The sequence below is a fragment of the Pinus tabuliformis genome, chromosome X (assembly GCF_031772625.1).
Source record: "Pinus tabuliformis cultivar Carrire ecotype Pingquan chromosome X, CPIR1, whole genome shotgun sequence".
Taxonomy (NCBI): domain Eukaryota; kingdom Viridiplantae; phylum Streptophyta; class Pinopsida; order Pinales; family Pinaceae; genus Pinus; species Pinus tabuliformis.
This window is the reverse complement of record NC_142308.1, coordinates 882,457,754-882,477,914: the sequence shown is the minus strand read 5'-3', so window position 1 is coordinate 882,477,914 and position 20,161 is coordinate 882,457,754.

Here is a 20,161-nt window from a genome sequence, read left to right as displayed (position 1 = left end):
GAACCTAAGATCGAAGAAATTTCACCATACCCATCAAAAAGCCTTGTATGCATTCCAGAGACCAATTATCCATGTTTCCTGGCATGACCGAGGAGGACTTTCAGATTGGTCCAAATGAAGAAATGGGCCAATACCACCAAGATTACATCGAGCATTTGTTTCAGATCATAATCTAGTCAAAGTACCACTCTCATCTTCAAGTACTCTTTGTATCACATCTTTCAAAGCTACTAATTTTTCATGCTCATGTACTTCTAAAGTTTATATGTTAAATCTAAGCATGAATATATCTTTGTACCTCATCCACAGATGGCTTCATTGAAAGTTATATTTCACTTGAAGGATGACATCTTTTCTCCACTATTGTAGGAATGTTAGTATTGTAATAAATAAATAAATGAAAATCGTAAACAGAAAAATAAGTCCTTTTGTGATAACCAATTTGTCTTGTGCAACTAAATAGGGACTTTGCTCGAAAAGAAGGTAACTGGCGGGCAAGGTTACCAATAAAGTTTGTAAATTTGGATGATTTCTTAAAATCATGTATCTTTTAAGTCATTATATCTTCTACTCATGTTGGTTGATCTGGGATCCCTTATTGCCCACCTTCCAACAAGCCTTTTCCCATCGATATTAGCAAATTATCTGGGACCAAGGTTAAGGTTAGATAAGGTACCTGAGAGCCTGTGTGCCTTAATGGCAGGTATCCTTGTTATCTACTAAGGAAATACATCAATGTTTCTTGGTGGATTAATTCTATATTCCATTCGACTTTGACAAATCCATTCATGGCTAGTGGAATGTACCTAATGCCTTGATTCCCATTGACATCAAAGGTGAGATATTTTGCATTGGTCACCAACATCCTCAATGGTCAGTAATCCAATGATTCTTGCTTATGTTTCACATCGACACGATTTATTCACATATGAAATATTGCACATGGGCGTGAAGCAATTGAAGAGTATATGCTTTTATGATCTCAACATAGATTTGCAACAGTTTGGATCTTTGTATCATCATTTCCATTTTCATGTGCAATAATATATTAGTTTTAGTAAAGACCGTCATATAGCAGCCTGGCCATTCATTTCCTCATTTGTTTTGGGACATACAACTGCTCATGCATGTGGGAGAAGGGGACCTTGAGTTCATCCTTCAACCTTCTTTTGCAGGTCAGATGAACGATCATGTTAGCTCTAGTCAGTCCATCCTCCACTTCATTTTGCAGCACCGAACACATCAACAACAAAGGTAAAACTTGAGGTAAATTTGGCTTAACATTCTCTAATTCATTAGATGGTTTAGGAAACTTAATGATTCACCACTTCTCATTACATGCATTTCATCTTTCATAAATCATTATCCTTCTGTTTTCCTTCCATTCACCACTCATAATAAAGAGGCACACTATCATTACAAGACCATGTTAAAAGAAAATTATCATGGTATATTAATAAAGGCATTCTCTATAGTTTCTTCTACTTCTATTATAAAAATAATTCTATTCGTAGGATGAAATAATTACTTCCATGAAATGATAAAGGAAACCACCTATAAGCATTGGACTTGCGATGACAGAGTATACAAGCACCCATCCACATACTTACCATCTGCATCACCACCTCATCTCATCCATCATCTCTTCCTCATCCATCCCCTTTTTGTCCTTAATTTTCATTTCCCAAAAATTAGTATGATATGTTAAATGAAAATAGTGTTTCCACATAAGAACAAACCCCTCCAAATACTCAAGTAGTGTTGCTCCACAAGAACCAACACTTCTCAATATTCAAGTAATGTTGTCCAAAGAACCAATATCTACAAAACAATCTCAAGAATTTTTTAATGAGAAAGGGATTTATTTACATAATTCCATTCAAACCCTAAAAAATGGGGGAGTTTTGCGGCTCGAATATGCCCTTTTTTCCACTGTATAACACCATTATTCATAGCCTAAGTTTCTATACTTTTACCGTCATTTCATATCATAATTTGACAACTTGCTACCAATTCATATAAAACACTTCGTGGTTGATTATCCTTAGTTTTGTTAGTTTTTCTATGATTAGTGATTAGTTTTTCACGATTTACTAATGAAATTTTTTGCTAAGTTCATTTGTCGGAGGGTTCCATTGCCGAAATTATTCATGACTTAATTAAACTAAGTTGCTACAAGTTAAAATCTGATTTTGTGATCCAATGGAGAATAATATTAAGATTTTGACAGGCGAGTTTTGTTCAAAGTACCATCATTCAGGTAACCCAGAAACTGTTTGGAAAAATTAGGCATTATGTGTAAGTTATGATCAAGGGAATTTTAAGTACAAAATCAGTGGCTGCGTAAGTACAGAATCATTGAACAGTTTTAGTTCTAAACTATTCTGGGTCCATGTGGAGGACCATGATTTAATTATTTTTTTATGCTAAACAAAGAAATGGTTACTCCATACATGCAATGATCAGGATGTACCCACACATCACCCATTTGAAGGCTTCCCAGAATATTGCATGCAACCTATTTTAGCCTATTGTTGTTATTCATATGGTTATGCCTTGTTTTTCTCATCAACTGAACTGTATAAAGCATGTACGTTGTAGTAGATATGGGCAGTAGTAATAAGTATTCGCAGAGCTTAGCAGTTGTAGTAATAGGTAACTACAGAAATAAGAGCAGTAGTGATGATGTATATGCCATTTATATTCTGAACCTTAATACATCATTTTGATTTGGCATTAATCTCTATAAGTATTATGGTGTTTCATTTGTGAATAGAATTGAGTTAATTTAAGCTTTCTCCAGGAGTGGAAAGGGCCCACCATGACCTCGAAATAAGTTTTTCAATTAGTTTAGATCATATAAACTACATTTAAAGAGTAAATATTGTGAAATGATTGCTTTCATTTCTTCTATTAATGTTCTCACAATGTTTTAAATTTGAATGTTGTAGATCTGGTTTCCTAGTTGTTAAATGATTAAGTGAGATATTCTTTGAGCAACGATCTATGACTTGAATAATATTCTTGGTATAATTTCATGGAAGGAAACAAGTAATGAATGAACGTTTATCACCGTGTCACAATAATAGGAACGAATTGATTATTCTTTGTTTATTTTCCGTATGTTACCAAGTTTTGAAGCATTATGATTATGTGAGAATTTCTCAGGAAAATACAAAAATGGATGTTGATTACGAATTGAGTCTATTGAAGTTAGCATGATTAGAGTAGGATAAGATTTTTTTTTAAGATAGAATTTTGATAGAAATTAAAGTTCCTGAATTTTAATTTGCAATCACTATAGTCTAGAACAGTGATTTGATTCCTGAATTATGTTATATTGTTGGTGTGAAGAATAAAATAGAGGTTGCATTTAGTTGTTTGAGGAATGATTATGATTGTTGATTGATTTCACATGTCCATGATTTAGACCTAAGTAATTAGATTTCATTTGAGTATAATTTTCTTGCTTTCCCTAACATAAGTTTGATGCTTTTCGAATTAGTTTCAGTTGGTTTTAGGTAGATCTTATCATTGATTTTAGATTCCTATCATCCACAGTGAGAGTAGATAATAAAGTGGTTCATTTTGAGCTATAGATTTCAATTAAATTTGTTTTTGTTTAAGTGATCCAAAATGGATGCTAGAAACCCTTTAAATCTTCAAATGTCAAAAAGTATCACATAAGGAAAAACCTTACAAAAGGAAAATTACACTATTAGACCTGAAAAACATGAAGAAATGGCCAAAAACAGAGTTATCGGAGGTCAAAGGAGTGATGCACAGGGGCCGTCGGATCTAGCTGATCAACGGTCCAGATCCAATCATTATATTGCAATCAGTGATGGCAGGCGGAGGCTATCGGAGGCTACCACATGAACATTGTGACAACGATCAATGTGAGTCAACGAGGACTGTTGATCAAGCAGGCAGATCGATAGCCTAGGTTAACTCGCAATATCACGTCGGAAACATATAAAGGAGCATTACCAAAGGTCCGGGGACTATCCAGTGTGCGATTATGATATCGCAGTATCGCACTGGAGCAATGCAAAGGAGCGGGTCCGATACAAATGCAACTACGATAGCTAGAGCTGATAGGATTATAAATAAAAATAAAGCGCTTTTTCTATGTAAAATCACATTTTCGTTAAACAAACAAAAAACAAAGGAAATTCAAATTGGGCGATAAAACGGACCCGAAAGGGTTTTTATATGAAGCGATATGTGTTTTGAGTTCCGAAAAAGTGGGATTTTCGGCGGGCCTTAGGAGGTAAGTGGTATTGGCCAGGCTCCGCCCGAGTCCATACACTGACTGACATGTGGGTAAGTGTCGGAGAGAGGAAACCAACCTTTTCAGGTGGGTAATCTTTGGGTGCATAAGCCACCTGAAATGAATAGTAACCATTGGATCAATGATCATATAGATCAATGATGGACATGCAATAGTGATGTAAAGGTGGACCCGATGGAGTTATAAGGTGGAACTAATAATATTTCAAATCCGATAGAAGGCGTTTGGGTAGATTTTCTTGTGTTTTTGTGTATTCTCCGTGTACATAGAGAACGACCATTTTGGTGATTTCAAAGGGCGCCGATGGTCCCTTCCATTGCAAAAAAAGTGGCCACCTTCCCTAAAGGCATTAACGAATGATTACTTAATGCTTAGAGGGGGATTTGGGTCGACAGAGGCCGGGAGCCAGAGAGCCTAGAAGAGGAAATGAATAGACAACAACAATTGGCTTAAAAGCCACATAATGATAGAGATAGAGGCAAGAAGTGTCGAGACAGAGGAAAGACATAAATAAAGAGTGAGAGAAAGAGTCTGTGTACTCAGAGAGACTTGAGGGATTCAAGCAAAATCCTGTTGTTTTATATATGTTGTGTTGAGACTCAATTTGAGCTCACATTTTGTAAAACTTTGCTCTTGAAGACATAATAGAGAGTTCAACACTGAAGGCTGGACCAGGAGACGTAGCCCAAGTGTTTTGGGTGAACCCCATATTAAACTTGTTGTGTTATGTGTGTTGTCTATTAAGTTTCTCTAACCGCTCATTGTCTATATTATTCGCAATCTTATCGATCCGTTGCACTAAGTAATATAGGGAAATCCATTCACATGAGACTGTAATACCTTAAAAGTAATCTAAGATCTCATTTTTAGATCAAGTGGTATCAGAGCTTTAGATTTACTAATGTTAGACAAGATTGTGCTAGATTGTTGATTGCTAACTAAGTCAAAGCTCAAATTAGGAGAAGGAGAACTCGTTGAGGCTAATCCAGAAATTGGAAGAGTCTATCATAGGGGGAGAATGGCAGAACAAACCCTATTGGCATTAGAATGTCAGTTCATAGATGGTTTCATGACTATGAGAGCCATGGTTGAAGAGATGTATCGAGAATTTAAGAAAGGTCGAGGTAAAAGCACTTCAACCTCCAAACAAGACAAAGGAGCAGAGGAACCTTCTCTAGATGCCCTAGAGGGCAAAGGGAAAGGAGAAAATCATCCTCCGTCATCTCCTCCACCATCACCTCCATCATCCTCATCTCCTAGCCCTGAAAAGAAAAATAAGAAAACATCTATGATTAAATTAGATGTAAAATTCAATTTGCTAATCTATGATGGATAATTAAATGCAGAAAAGCTAGATAACTGGATTAGACAGATTGATGTATATTGCAAGGTGCAAAACGTTGATTCAAAGAGGAGAAAGATTCAGTTGGCTAGCCTTCACCTTGGAGGAACTGCCCTAGTGTGGTGGGAATGCAAGACACACGCTGATCTGAAGAGACATGGTAAGATTCTTTCTACCTGGAATGAATTTTTTCTGCCATTAAAAAACAATTCTATCCCCTAGCTTATATGCAACAAGCAATGATGTGTTGGAAAAATTTTCTCCAATTAAAAGGGCAATGTGTACAAAGCTATACCTAGGAATTTAGAAAAAGAGCTTTAACTCAAGGCATTTCTCTAGACTCACCTAAAACTTTGTTGAAGTATATAGGTGGTTTGCATAGCTATTTGAGGCACACCATTCTCATGTTTAATCCCACTAACCTATATGACGTATCAATTCGGGCTACACATCTAGACGCAAGAATGTGAACCTAGAGATTGGAGGATCATCAAAACCCTCTGCAAGCAAGAACAAGGAAAAGAAGAAGCAGAAATGGAAGGAGAGGAAGCCAAATGTTGTACAAAAAAATAAACCTTTATGCACTCACCGCAAGAAGGATGGACACGATGATGAGCACTTCTGGTCTTTGCATTAGGAACTACAACCTAAGAAGTTCGGTGGTAAGAAGAAGAAGAATGTTTCTACTATTCATAAGGACTTGGGGTTAGACTTAGGTGATGAAACAACAGTCACAGCCACAGGTATAAAAGGTAAAAATTCTGAAGCATCTACAAGTAATTCTGCATAGTCTATTGCTAATGAAGATAATGAGAGGAAAAGACATGAGATTTTTCATATTAGAGTTATTTCCAAGCATCAAAATATTGATACTTTATTTGATAGTGGATCACAAGTAAACTTGATTTCTGAAACAATTGTAAAGAAGTTGGGCTTACTAAAAACACCTCACAAGAAGCCATATCCATTAGGTTGGGTATGTGATAAAGCAAAGCTACAAGTGACTAGACAATGTAAACTTAGGTTTGCTATTGGGTCAACATTTGTAGATGAGATTGATTTAGATATAGTTCCCTTGGATATATGTGATATTGTTTTAGGAAGTCCTTACTTGTATGATAGAAAACCCATTTTTTATAGAATTAAAAATAAGTGTCAACTCACAAAAGATGGAATAGAATATATTGTAAGAGCTCATCAACTCAAAAATAACTATTCTCTCATAAATTCAGGGCAGATGAAAAGAATTGTAAATTCATGAAAGAAATTTTTACTAATGGTTGTAAAGGAAAAGACCCCTAATAAAACCAACGTATTTGAAGGTTGTGATGCTAAATAGAAAGTTGATTTAGATAAAGTTGTTTTAGAATATGATATCCTATTTCAAGAACCTAAAGGTCTACCACCCAAAAGGGAAATAGTACATGATATTCATTTGCAGCAAGATGCTCCATTACCTAACATCGAAATGTACAATTTATTTTCTTTAGAGAATGCAGAGATCAAGAAGCAGGTACAAGAGCTGCTCGATAAAGGGTTCTTAATACCAAGCACATCACCATGTGGATCTCCAATTGTGTTGGTGAGAAAGAAATATGGTTCGTGGAGGATGTGCATTGATTACAAAAGACTGAATAAAATAATGATCGAGAATCATTATCGTCTTCCTCGCATAGATGATCTATTAGATCAGTTGAAAGAGTCAGTTTACTTTTGCAAGTTGGACTTGTGTAGTGTCTATCATCAGGTCAAAGTTGCAGAACAAGATCCATGGAAGACTGCTTTCAAGACAAAGCAAGGGCTGTATGAATGGCTAGTTATGCCTTTTGGCTTAACTAATGCTCCTGCCACTTTCATGAGAGTTATGAATGATGTCCTCAGACCTTTTATTGATGATTTTGTAATTGTATGTTTAGATGAAATTCGTGTTTTTAGTAAAACATGGGAACAACATTTGAAGCATGTAAGGTAGACTTTATATGTTTTGAAAAGAGAAAATCTCTATGTGAAGTTATCAAAATGTGAATTTGGCAAAACATCTTTAAATTATTTGGGTCATATCATAGGGGGTGGTGAATTGAAGATAGATCCCTCTAAGGTCGAAGTCATTGTGAACTGGCCTAAACCCAAATCTGCTACATAAGTTAGGAGTATCCTAGGAGCAACACAATATTGGAGAAATTTTATTGCTAACTTTTCCTTGATTGTAGCTCCCTTACATGCTTTAACAGGATTGCATAAGGTGTTTCAGTGGGGAGGCAAACAGCAAAAATCCTTTGAAACCTTAAAATAAAAAATTAGTACAACACCAGTACTAGCATTTCCAGATCTTAAACGACCATTTGAGAATGAAACAGATGCCAGTGACTATGCCATGGGAGTAGTGTTGTTGCAACATGGTAAACCCATAAGCTATCTTGAGACATTTAATTCTGTAGTACTTAGTTATCCCACATATGATAAAGAATTATATGCATTAGTACAGAGTGTGAAAAAGTGGAAACATTACCTAATGGGCAAAGAAGCAATTATACCTAACAGTCATCAACCACTTCAATATTTTCACTCACAAACTAAATTGCAGCAATCAAGACACTATAGGTGGATGGGTTTTCTACGACAGTTTCATCTTGTCATTAGATATAAGAAGGGCATACAAAATAAGGTTGTAGATATGCTATCAAGACCAATCATAAATGAATCTACTATACTTAAGCATAACTCAATAATGCATGAAAGCTACATTGAACAATATGCTCAAGATGTAGATTTTGAAGATGTATATGCAACCTTAAGTCATAGAAAACAAGTAGAAGAATTGGATTATTATGTTAAGGAACAACTCCTGTATCATTTGGGAAAGTTATGCATTCCACAAAATGAAAGAGTTAACATAATCCGAGAAACACATACTTCTATTATATCAGGCAATTTTGGGGTAAGTAAAATAATTGCACAACTACAAAGATTCTGTTATTGGCCAAGAATGCATGAAATAGTTTCTAGATATATAAAAGGGTTTACCATGTGTTTTAAAAGGAAGCCCAATAATAGAAAATTAGGCTTGTACACTCCACTTCCAGTTCCTTCTCATCCTTGGGAAAGTGTTTCCATGGACTTTGTCGGGGGATTGCCAAAATCTAGAAAAGGTCATGATTATTTATATGTTATTGTGGATAGGTTTAGAAAAATGTGTATTCTGATATCTTGTAACAAGCAGGTTACAGCTGGACAAATAATGAAGTTGTTCTTTCAGCATGTATGGGTTCATTTTCGGTTACCCACTTCTATTATATCTGATCGAGATTCTCGATTTTTTGGGAAATTTTGGCCAAGTCTATGGGAATTGATGGACACCATATTGAAGAAGAGCACAACATTTCATCCACAAACATATGGTCAAACAGAGGTAGTCAACAGGACAGTGATCTAGTTGCTCAGGGGCTATTGCAGCAAGCATCACAAGCTTTTGGATGAACATTTGTGTTATGTGCAACATGCTTACAACCATGCCAAGCACTCTTCTACACACAAATCTCCTCTTGAGACTTGTTTTGGTTTTACACCAAGGTCTCCCTTGGATTTTGTCTTTGGAAAAGACATAGTAGTTGATGGACACAGTGATGTGGACAAAGAAACCAAGTTCATTGAATAGATCCAAGAAATTCACCAGGAAGTGCAGGAACAACTATAAAGAAGCTAGGCCAAGTACAAGGCAAGGCATGACAAGCATCGAATTGAGCATAGCTTCCATGTTGGTAAGCAAGTTTGAATGTACATCATCAAAGACAGAATGCAAGGTGAAGGTAAGAAGTTGAAGCCAATAAGGTATTGGCCTTTCAAGATGATTGAGAAAATTGGTGAAAACAGTTTTCAACTTGATTTGCCAGCTTATATGCATATCTATTCAATCATTAATGTAGAGAACTTGAGACTATATGAACCTTCATTGATTGAATATCCCAAAGAGCAAAGTCAATTGCCTTCTATTGATGATCTGTTGCCTGAATATCTCAATGAGTTGCAGGAATACATAGTTTTGGACAGGAAGGTGAGAAATACGCGTAGAGGGGATGTCGAGTACTTGAGAATCAGACTCAAAGGTTCAAAATGAAGCAGTGCAAGATGGATAGAGATTGGACAAGTGAGGAAGTTGTATCCTCACTTGATTAATGCTTAAAAACCAACTTTTGGTGGTCCAAAATCTTTTTCAGTGGGAAGGCATGATCCAAAATGGATCTTAGAAACCCTCTAATTCTTCAAATTTCAAAAACTATTGCATAAGGAAAACCTTACAAAAGGTGTATTATGCTATCGAGCCTAAAAAACATGAAAAAATAGCGAAAAACAAAGTTAATGGAACTCAAAGGAGAGATGCATAGGGGCTGTCAGATCTGGATGATCAACGGTCTAGATCCGATTGGCATATCACAATTGGTGATGGCAGGCAGAGGCTATCGAAGGCTACCACATGAACGTTGCGATAGCGATTAGCACGAGTCAACAAGGACCATTGATCAAGCATGCAAATCGACAGCCCAGGTTAATTCGCAATATCGCGTCGACAACATACAAAGGAGCATTACCAAAGGCCTGGGGACTATGCGATGTGCGACTGCGATATTGCAATATCACATCGGAGTAATGCAAATGAGCGAGGCTGATACAAATGCGACTACGATAGTCAGAACCGATAGGATTATAAATAAAAATACATATAATTTTAGATCCATAAGAAGGGCTTTTTCTATGTAAAATCACATTTTCGTTAAATAAACGAAAGACAAAGGAAGTGCGAATTGGGCAATAAAATGAACCCTATAGGGTTTTTATATGTAGCAATATGTGTTTTGAGTTCTGAAACAACCGGGATTTCAGGCGGGCCTTAGGCTGTAAGTGATATTGGCCGAGCTCTGCCCGCGTCCATACACTAGCTGACACGTGGCTAAGCGTCGGAGAGAGAAAACCACCCTTTTTGGGCAGGTAATCCTCGGGTGCATAAGCCACCTGAAATGAATAGAAACCATTGGATCAATGATCATATAGATCAATGGTAGAAATGTGATAGTGATGTAAAGGCAGACCCAATGGAGTTATAAGGCGGAATTAATAATATTTCATATATGATAGAAGGCGTTTGGGTATATTTTGCCGTGTTTTGTGTATTCTCTGTGTAAATAGAGAATGATCATTCTGAGGATTTCGAAGGGTTCCGATGGTCCCTTCCATTGTAGAAAAGGTGGCCACCATCCCTGCAGGCATTAACAAATGATTACTTAATGATTAGAGGGGGATTTGAGTGGACAGAGGCCAGGAGCCAGAAAGCCTAGAAGAGGAAATGAACGGACAACAACAATTGGCTTAAGATCCACAGAATGACGGAGACAGAGATAGAGAGTGAGACAAAGAGTCTATGTACTCAGAGAGGCTTGAGGGATTCAAGCAAACTCCTGCTGTTTTATATCTTTTGTGTTGAGACTCAATTGGAGCTCACATTTTGTAAAAATCTACTCTTGAAGACATAATAGAGAGGTTACCACTGAACACTAGACCAAGAGACGTAGCGCAAGAGTTTTGGGTGAACTCCATATTAAATTTGTTGTGTTATGTGTGTTGTCTATTATGTTTCTCTAACTACTCATTGTCTATATTATTCGCAATCTTATCGATCTGTTGCACTAAGTAATATAGGCAAATCCATGCACATGAGTGTATAATACCTTAAAAGTAATCTAAGATCTCATTTTCAAATCGTTAAGTACTGAATCAGAGCACCTAAGTTGTGATAAAATATTTCTTAGGTTGTTATAGACATTTTTGGGCACTGCAACCACAAGCATGAAATGTCCATAAACCAAGGGCTCCCAAGTCCCTAAAAGTTTTGTTCTAACCCCTAAAGGAACAAGGTCAACTGATTACAACTTCTCCCAAAAGTTCTCCATGAAAAACTGCTTAGAATTGGTCAAAACAGGATCATTTCAGCCGCTCCACAGGCCAACTGCGTTGCATCTCACCTAAGTACACTGTGTGGGTGCGTTGGATTTCAAAAAGCCCTTCTATGGGGTGCGATGGGCAAGAAATGACAAATGGCAGTGTCATTCCGTGAGGTGGAGAGGCAATGGAAGCTTCCAGAAACTTCTCCTGTGACACTTGCCTCTCTGAATTCGACCAAGGATGAGTAAGAGATCATCAATCTCCAAGTGGAAGCAAGAACTATCAGAGGGAAGACACTAATCAAATCACAAGCTGACTCATCTCCCTTACAGATATCTATATATGGATCCCTCATCCCAGAGATCCGGGGCGCTGGAATTTTGCATATTGTAAGGAATTGCTATTGGTTTCTTGAGACAAACATCAAATTTTTGGGTGATCTAAGCTTTGTATGAGGTGAAGAGGGGCTTCCTTGCTAAGAGGTTGATGCTGGGTCAGAACAACTGGTTGTAACTCCTCTTGGCTTTTTCTTGTTTATCAATAAAAGCTATTCAAGTTTTCCTCCATACTCTTCTGTCATTTATGTTTGCTACATTTGTATGGTCAATTTACATCTGATCCTAGATTGTTTATGATTATAGATCCATGTCTTTGTATAGTGCTATGCTACTGTGATCTTACAGGTACTCTGTGAAGCTGGGCGTGCAAGGGAACAAGTAGCGAAATACTATCAAGGAAGAGAGGAATCAAACAAGGAGATTACCGCAAGACAGAGGTTGGTCTTCTTTGTTCCTCTCTATCTATACTTTATAAAGGAAAAATGAAAGTAGCTTTACTTTGTTTGTTTCTAAGGTAGCTATCACACCTTAGTGGGATAAGTAGTTCTGAGTAGACACTTTTCCCTGTAACAAAATGGCGACTCTGCTAGGGATGAATTAGTTTGTTTGTTTATCTTCCTTGTTTTCTATTTCATAAACTTACAGACAGAATCTGAAGTCATGCCAGGTAGCATTCGAACTGCATTTGCCATAGCAAATGCAAAGTAGATAAATGCCACTTCAGTCCATCTCCGGGATCTGTTTATGATTTAAACAACTAATTCACAAACTCTCTGATTGCCCTTGTGATAGCTCTTAAATCCTCCTTAGATCTACCCCTGATTATTGAATTACTGATTACCTTTTGCTCGGCCAAAACCCATGAACTGAACCACAAACTGTGACCCAGAACCCAAGCAAAGTCTCGTTTCTGGCCTAGCGCAGGTACTGTTCTGAGAATCTGAAATTCAGTGCACTTCCCGAGTGTAGAAAGTGCACTGCATTTCAAATTCCCTATGTTACAGGTGCGTTGATCAGGCTAGGCTTTGTGCAGTTTTGGTTTCTGTGATTCATTCTTTCCAGTTCTATTCATGAATTTTGCTGCCTGTGATCAATATATCTCTGTTTGAAACCCCTTTTCCTTGCTGTTATTCTGCCTCCTTTGTACAAAAGAACTGTAAATGTTTTTGTGTGTTTGTTGAGTCATTTTCAGTTCTCCTTTGCAAAAGTAGCGTAATCGTACTGTCGTCCTTTGATTTGAAAGTGTCGCAAGTGTCGATTTCAATCATAGGAAAGAGTTTGAATGCTATTGATAGTTGATTATCCTGTTACTATTGTTTTTGGTCTAAATTTGTAATTTTTCTAGTGTCAAAAACAAGTATTCATTTCAAAATCGTAAGGTGTTGTGATCGTCTCCATTTTTGATTTCGAAAAGAAACTTGTTGATATTTGTCGCTTGAAAAGAAATTCAGATTTGTGCATCAACTTTCTTCTTATCATTCATATACTAAGAAAGTCGAAAACAAATACATGCATGTGCATTTGCATTTACACAGTCTGATTGGTTTGATTTAGGAAAGTGCATTTAGAGTGTGCTCTTTGCTCTTTGTGAAAGAATTCTGTCTTTCTTTCCTTAGTAGCTAGGATTTTCATTGCACAAAGAAGATAAAAAGATTGTTTATCATCTTAGATTGCATTTTAGGAATTACATCTACATCTCGCGGTGAACCTGAAAGGAAAACTTCATAAACAAGATCAACTATAAAATAAATTCAATGAATATAACAACGCTTTGGAACCTAACGCACAACATTTAGAAGTCTAGGATAGAGACATATTCCGGCATCGTAAATCCATGTAACTGTTGTTCTCACTGATGGTTGGGTGATTCCTCCACTTTGAGACTGTTAGAACTCAAAATTGACCATTTTTGACCTTATATTTTTGCTATAATATTACCCTTTTTTAGTTCATAAGTTGAAAGCTTTGATTACATAATGACCTAATTACCCCAAGGTATGAAGTAACTCTCCGCATGACTATGTGTTTAATTATTCATTACATATTCATGTTATCTTTATATTTATCTTTAGAAAATTTAACCAAGTTGCTAAGTTGAACTGTCTAAAGTCTGCAGGAATTATAATTCATAGTTGCTGTAACACTAGAAACAGCAACTACGCAGTTGCTGCAACACCAGAAGCAGCAACTAGGCAGTTGCTACAGCCAGCAACAGCAACTATATAAAGCAGGGAAATGTTATTTTGCAACAACTGGAATACCGGAAATAACAAACGGCAACTATCAGAAGATCACCAGAATTCCACGCTGACGCAGCATGATCAGCAACTGTCCAAAAAGGGTAAAACACAGTTACAGTAGCTAAAATATCAGGAACAACATGGGTTTACTAAATCAGCAACCATGGGGAAGCGACAAAGGATAGTGTGAGGATTCCAAGAAGATGGTCGAAGTTCGGTTACCAGCTGTGTAACAGTAAGAGACCCAAGAAAGAATACATTGTCACACTGTTGTAACAGCATCCTATAACAAGGATGGATTTCTTATTTTTGAAAGAAAGGTTTAACTGAATGAACTATGACAGTCTATTGTAATAGATGTCTCCTCTATAAAGAGGAGACATCTACATTAGAGAAGGGGGGAGAAAAATAGTTTGTAAGGGAAATTTTGAAAGACAACAGCAAATTCTGAACTTTTATTGTAACTGGATCTTTTGGCAGATGAATAGAAGATTGTTCTGAGCATCTAATCTAGCATTTGTGTTCTGGGGAATCTTGTGAGAGGGTCCAGGCCCACCTTCCTCACAATATTCACCCATTTATTTTTCTGTCAAGTGTGTAAGTGTGTTTGGTAATTTCTTTTTGCTGATACTCTGTTTTGGATTCTGTAGCATTACCTCTGATGATTTCCTTTTTGTTGGTACTCTGTTTTGTTAATTGCTTGAAGCTGTAAAAGGATATTTCACCGGTGAATTAGAGTTGCAGTGTGTATTAGCAATCTGGTTACAGGGGCAGGTGTTGAACATCCTTACCTGGAGGATAGGGTCCTAATCCTCTGCTAACAGAGCATCCATCACTTCTCTTTTTAGATTTGTATTCTTAGTTAACTGCTTTCATTTTATCTTTGCAATGCACTGTTATAACATAGAGTGAGAAACAGAATCATGTATACTACAACTCTTTATTGCTTTTAAAAATTAAGTACATACAGTACGCGGTAGCCTTTGAAATAAAAGACTTTCCCAGGTTGACAAATTAATGTGGTACTTGAATGTTTAATTAATAAACAATTCAACTAGCCAACATTTTGGCGTCGTTGCTGGGGAAGGCGACAAGATATTTCTAAAAGCATTAATGATTTCTTTTTGAGAATAACAGGTGCATGAGAGGACGCAGGAAACCCAATTTCACAGGTGGAAAAGGCAGAGGAGGAAGAAAAACCTTTATTGACGAAATCATCTCAAAGGCCGAAACATCACAGAGGACAAGTTCCCGGAGACCTCAGATCTAGTATTCCTCACAAACAGATCGACAGACGGAGGAAGTACTGGGACCTGAAAGCAAGCTAGAAGTACCAGAATACACTGAGGAACTGGTAGAAGAACCTGAAGAAACAGAAGATACAGAAGATAAAGCAAGTGATTCAGGAAAAAGACCAATGGAGGATAAAAGAACAGAAGGAAGAGGGGAAAATTTGCTCTCTACCCTGGAGTTCCCTATTGGGGAGCTCCCAAGAGGAGCAACCCCCATGAAGAACATTCCACTCTCAGCATTACACAACTTTCATGGGTTATCCTCTGAAGACCCGGATGAATTCCTCTTTGAATTCGATATACTATGTAGAAGTTATGATTATGTGAGCCCTAATCAGAAACTAAAACTATTTCCATCAACACTGAAAGGGAATGCGTTAAGGTGGTTTATGAGCTTAGGAGCTCAAGCAATCACTACCTAGGATCAGATGAAAGAAATCTTTCTGGCCAAGTATCAAGATTACTGCCGGACAAGAGAAAGGAAGGAAGAATTGTTTAAAATGGTTCAGAAGGAGGACGAGAATCTGGAAGATTTTGTGGAAAGATTGCAGTATAATCTGCAGCGGTCTGACCACCCTAACATGAGTAAAGATATTCTGAAAACTATATTGCTGAAAGGGGTACGAGATGGCTGCTTGGACATGTTGAACATGCTGGGAAAAGGGGACATTGCCAAGGAACCATTTGATGAAATTATCAATCTCTGCATGAGATGTTCAAGAGGAGCAGTGAGCAGATCAAAAAGCAGGGACAATGTATATTCAAGAGTTCAGAAGTCAGCAAGTGGAGAAGCAACAAGGGCCGAAATAGGTAATTTGTTGGAAGAATTTAAAACTGAGATGTTAAGCTCTTTTTCTTCACAAATTGATGCTCTGCAGGTAAAGAAGCAACAGGCAGAAGCAGAAGCTGCCCTAGCTATTTTTTGTTCCAAATGCAGAGAAAAACACCCACTCAGGGAATGCCCACTAGATAAGGTACCAATCTGCACGATCTGCGAAAAGGACCATGAGACCCAGCAATGCCCCTCTCTGCCTGGAATTAAAGCAGCATTGCAGTCAACTGAAGAAGAGGCTAAAGAAGTGTACCTGATGACACAGAGGAGGAAATGGCCACAAAGACAAGGTATGAATTCTAACACAGCATTTAGTCGTTGGAATAATCATTCTCCTTTTCAAACAAATTACCCACCCATGAACCAAATGCAGTACCCACCCTTTAACACAATGAATTTTCCACCTATGCAGCAACCAAATCTTCCTTTTCCTGATCCTACCATATGGAATCCTTGGGATCCCCAGCAACCATATTTTAATCAATGGAATCCAAACTGGGCAAGCCAACAGATGCCATTTCCTCAACATCAACAGTCTCTTTCCTTACCATCCAATACTCCTCCAAATAACCAGGCAATTAGACCGTAGCTGCCTGTGCAACCCAACCCCAACCCGAATAATAATAAAGCCTTGCAAGCAATTGATATTCAAAGTCAGTCTGTCTCCCCCATGCAATGTAACGATATCCACCTTCGCTCAGGGAGAATTGTTGAACCAATCATTGATGACATTACTAACTCTGATAAAGAGGAAGTTACAAAAGAAAAACCAGCTAACAATAATGCTGAAACAGTGGAATCGACATCTAACAACAAAGATCAAACAGCAGATCCGCCATTTCCTGAACGACTGGCTCTCACTAAAACACTTGAGCAACCTTCTTTTAACCTTTTAGGCGAACTACAGAATTTATATGTTAAAATTCCATTACTGCAAGCATTAAGAGATGTTCCCATTTATGCTAGGATTGTTAGAGATATTTGCATAAAAAAACCTGGAAGAAAAGCTAAGGACCCCCTCATAGTTCATGTGATGGGAGAACTGACTGCTTTAATGACAGAAAAAGATCATCCTGTGAAGTATGGTGACCCTGGTCACCCTACAGTAACATTTCAGGTTGGAAAAACTTTTGTCTCTAAAGTTCTAGTAGATTTAGGTGCTGCAATAAATATTATGACACTTGAAACAGCACAATTGCTTCAGTTAAAAAACTTTATTAGGGAAAGTCCAACCATCCTAGAATTGGTTGATCGCTCTACAATTAAACCAGAAGGGGTCATTGAAGATTTAATAATTTCTGTAGAATCCTGGAATTACCCAGCTGACTTTGTGGTGTTACAAACTAAAACAAAGTTGGGGGGTCATCCGCTGATTCTAGGAAGACCTTGGCTGGCTACAACAGATGCTTTCATCAGCCGTAGATCAGGATCAATGACCATCTCTAATGGGCAGGAAACCAAACAGCTTACCCTTTATCCTCATGCTACACCCATGATTAATAATGACAATTCTGTATGGGTAGATTATGAGGATGAAGAAACCCAACCTATATTGACTATCGGACAAGCCTTAACTTTCAAAGACTCTACCGAAGATGAATTAATCAGCAGCTTCATTTCTGAACCTTCTTCAGTCAACCCAGAAATGTACAATCACTTCACTGCAATCTTGGAATCTGAATCTCAGCAGAACCTGGAAGATAAAAATTTATTTCAGACAACAGTAGGCAGCCCCTCCAAAATTACAACAATAGAAATTGAGCCTGGAAAAACATTAAATATAAATCCTAACTTAACTGATAACGAAAAACAGCAGTTAATAAAGTTACTCTACGAAAATAAAGAAGCATTTGCATGGGACTATACAGACATGAAAGGGATCTCCCCTGAGCTATGCACTCACCGTATTTATATTAAAGAGGGATCTCGGCCAATATGTCAACCCCAGCGGTGGATGAACCCCAACCTAAGGGAAATTGTGAAGGAGGAACTTCAAAAACTGTTGAATGCAGGATTTATATACCCTATATCTGATAGTGAGTGGGTTTCCCCACTTGTAATTGTACCCAAGAAAAATGGCAAATGGAGAGTATGTGTGGATTACAGAGCACTGAATAAAGCCACCCAGAAAGACCATTTCCCTTTACCATTCATTGATCAGGTATTAGATAATTTGGCAGGTAAGAAATTCTTTTCATTTTTGGATGGATTTAGTGGATATAATCAGATTAAGATTGCACCCCAAGACCAGGACAAGACCACGTTTACTAGCCCATGGGGGACCTTTGCTTACAAGGTACTTCCATTTGGGTTATGTAATGCTCTAGCAACATTTCAAAGAGCAGTGATAGGGATCTTTTCTGATATGCTAAATGATTCATTAGAAATATTTATGGATGAATTTACTCCTTATGGAGTGACTTTTGAGAATGCACTGCAGAATCTTGAAAAAGGACTTAAGCGGTGTATAGAAGCACACCTTGCCTTAAGAACTGAAAAGTGTCATATGATGATGAATCAAGGTATTGTATTGGGTCACTTCATCTCATTCCTAGGAATTCAAGTCGATCCAGTTAAAATACAAGTAATTCAGACCCTCCCTATCCCCAAAACACAAACTGATGTAAGAAGCTTTTTAGGACATGCTGGATACTATAGAAGATTTATTAAGAATTTTTCCAAACTAGCTTCTCCTCTATTTGTGTTATTAACGAAAAATGCTGAATTTAAGTGGACTGATGATTGTGAAAAATCATTTAATGAACTTAAACATCAGTTGTCTGCAGCTCCCATTTTGAGAGGACCTGATTGGGCACTACCCTTTCATATATCCTTTGATGCCTCAGACACTGTAATTGGAGTTGTCTTGGGCCAGGAAGAAAGTAGTCTTCCCTATGCCATTTATTTTATCAGTAAGAATATGACACCAGCTGAATTGAATTATACAGTCACTGAGAAGGAATTCCTAGCAGTCATTTATGCCATCAATAAATTTCGACATTATATTACTGGCTACACTACTTTTGTGCATACTGATCACTCGGCCATTAAATATTTGATGAATAAATCAGTTACAAATGCCCGAGTCACCAGATGGTTATTATTATTACAAGAATTTGATATCACAATTGTAGATAGGCCAGGAAAAGAAAATGTAGTTGTTGATTTCCTTTCTCGATTAAAAACTAATGAAAATGCTCCAGTAGATGATTCTTTTCCTGATGAGTATTTATTTGCAGTATCTGCTCACTCACCTTGGTATGCAGACATTGCCAATTATCTAGTTGCAGGAAAATTACCAACACACCTATCACACAGGGAAAGAAGAAAGATCATCCAGCAAAGTGCTAGGTACAGCTGGATAAGCGGGTGTCTTTTCCATACAGGAATCGATCAGGAAATCCGGAGGTGCATTGGTGAAGATGAAATTTATGATGTACTAAAAGCTTGTCATGATGGCCCTTGTGGAGGACATTTTGCAGATAAAAGAACAGCACACAAGGTACTCAGAATGGATTATTATTGGCCATCACTCTTCAAAGATGCCAGAAAATATGTGAAGGCCTGTGATAGCTGTCAAAGAATGGGCCAGCCTGATCACAGGGATGAAATGCCACTCAATCCCCAGGTAATTCTTGAATCTTTTGAGAAATGGGCATTAGATTTTATAGGTCCCATTAATCCTCCATCCAATCAAAGAGTGTACATATTAGTATGCACAGATTATATGACTAAATGGGTAGAGGCTAAGGCACTCCTTAAAGCTAATGAAGAAGCAGTACTAACATTTTTATTTGAAGAAATCTTTGTTAGATTTGGATTGCCCAGAGAATTAGTCACGGATGGAGGACCTCCTTTCAACTCTCATGGCTCCAAAAATACACTTCAG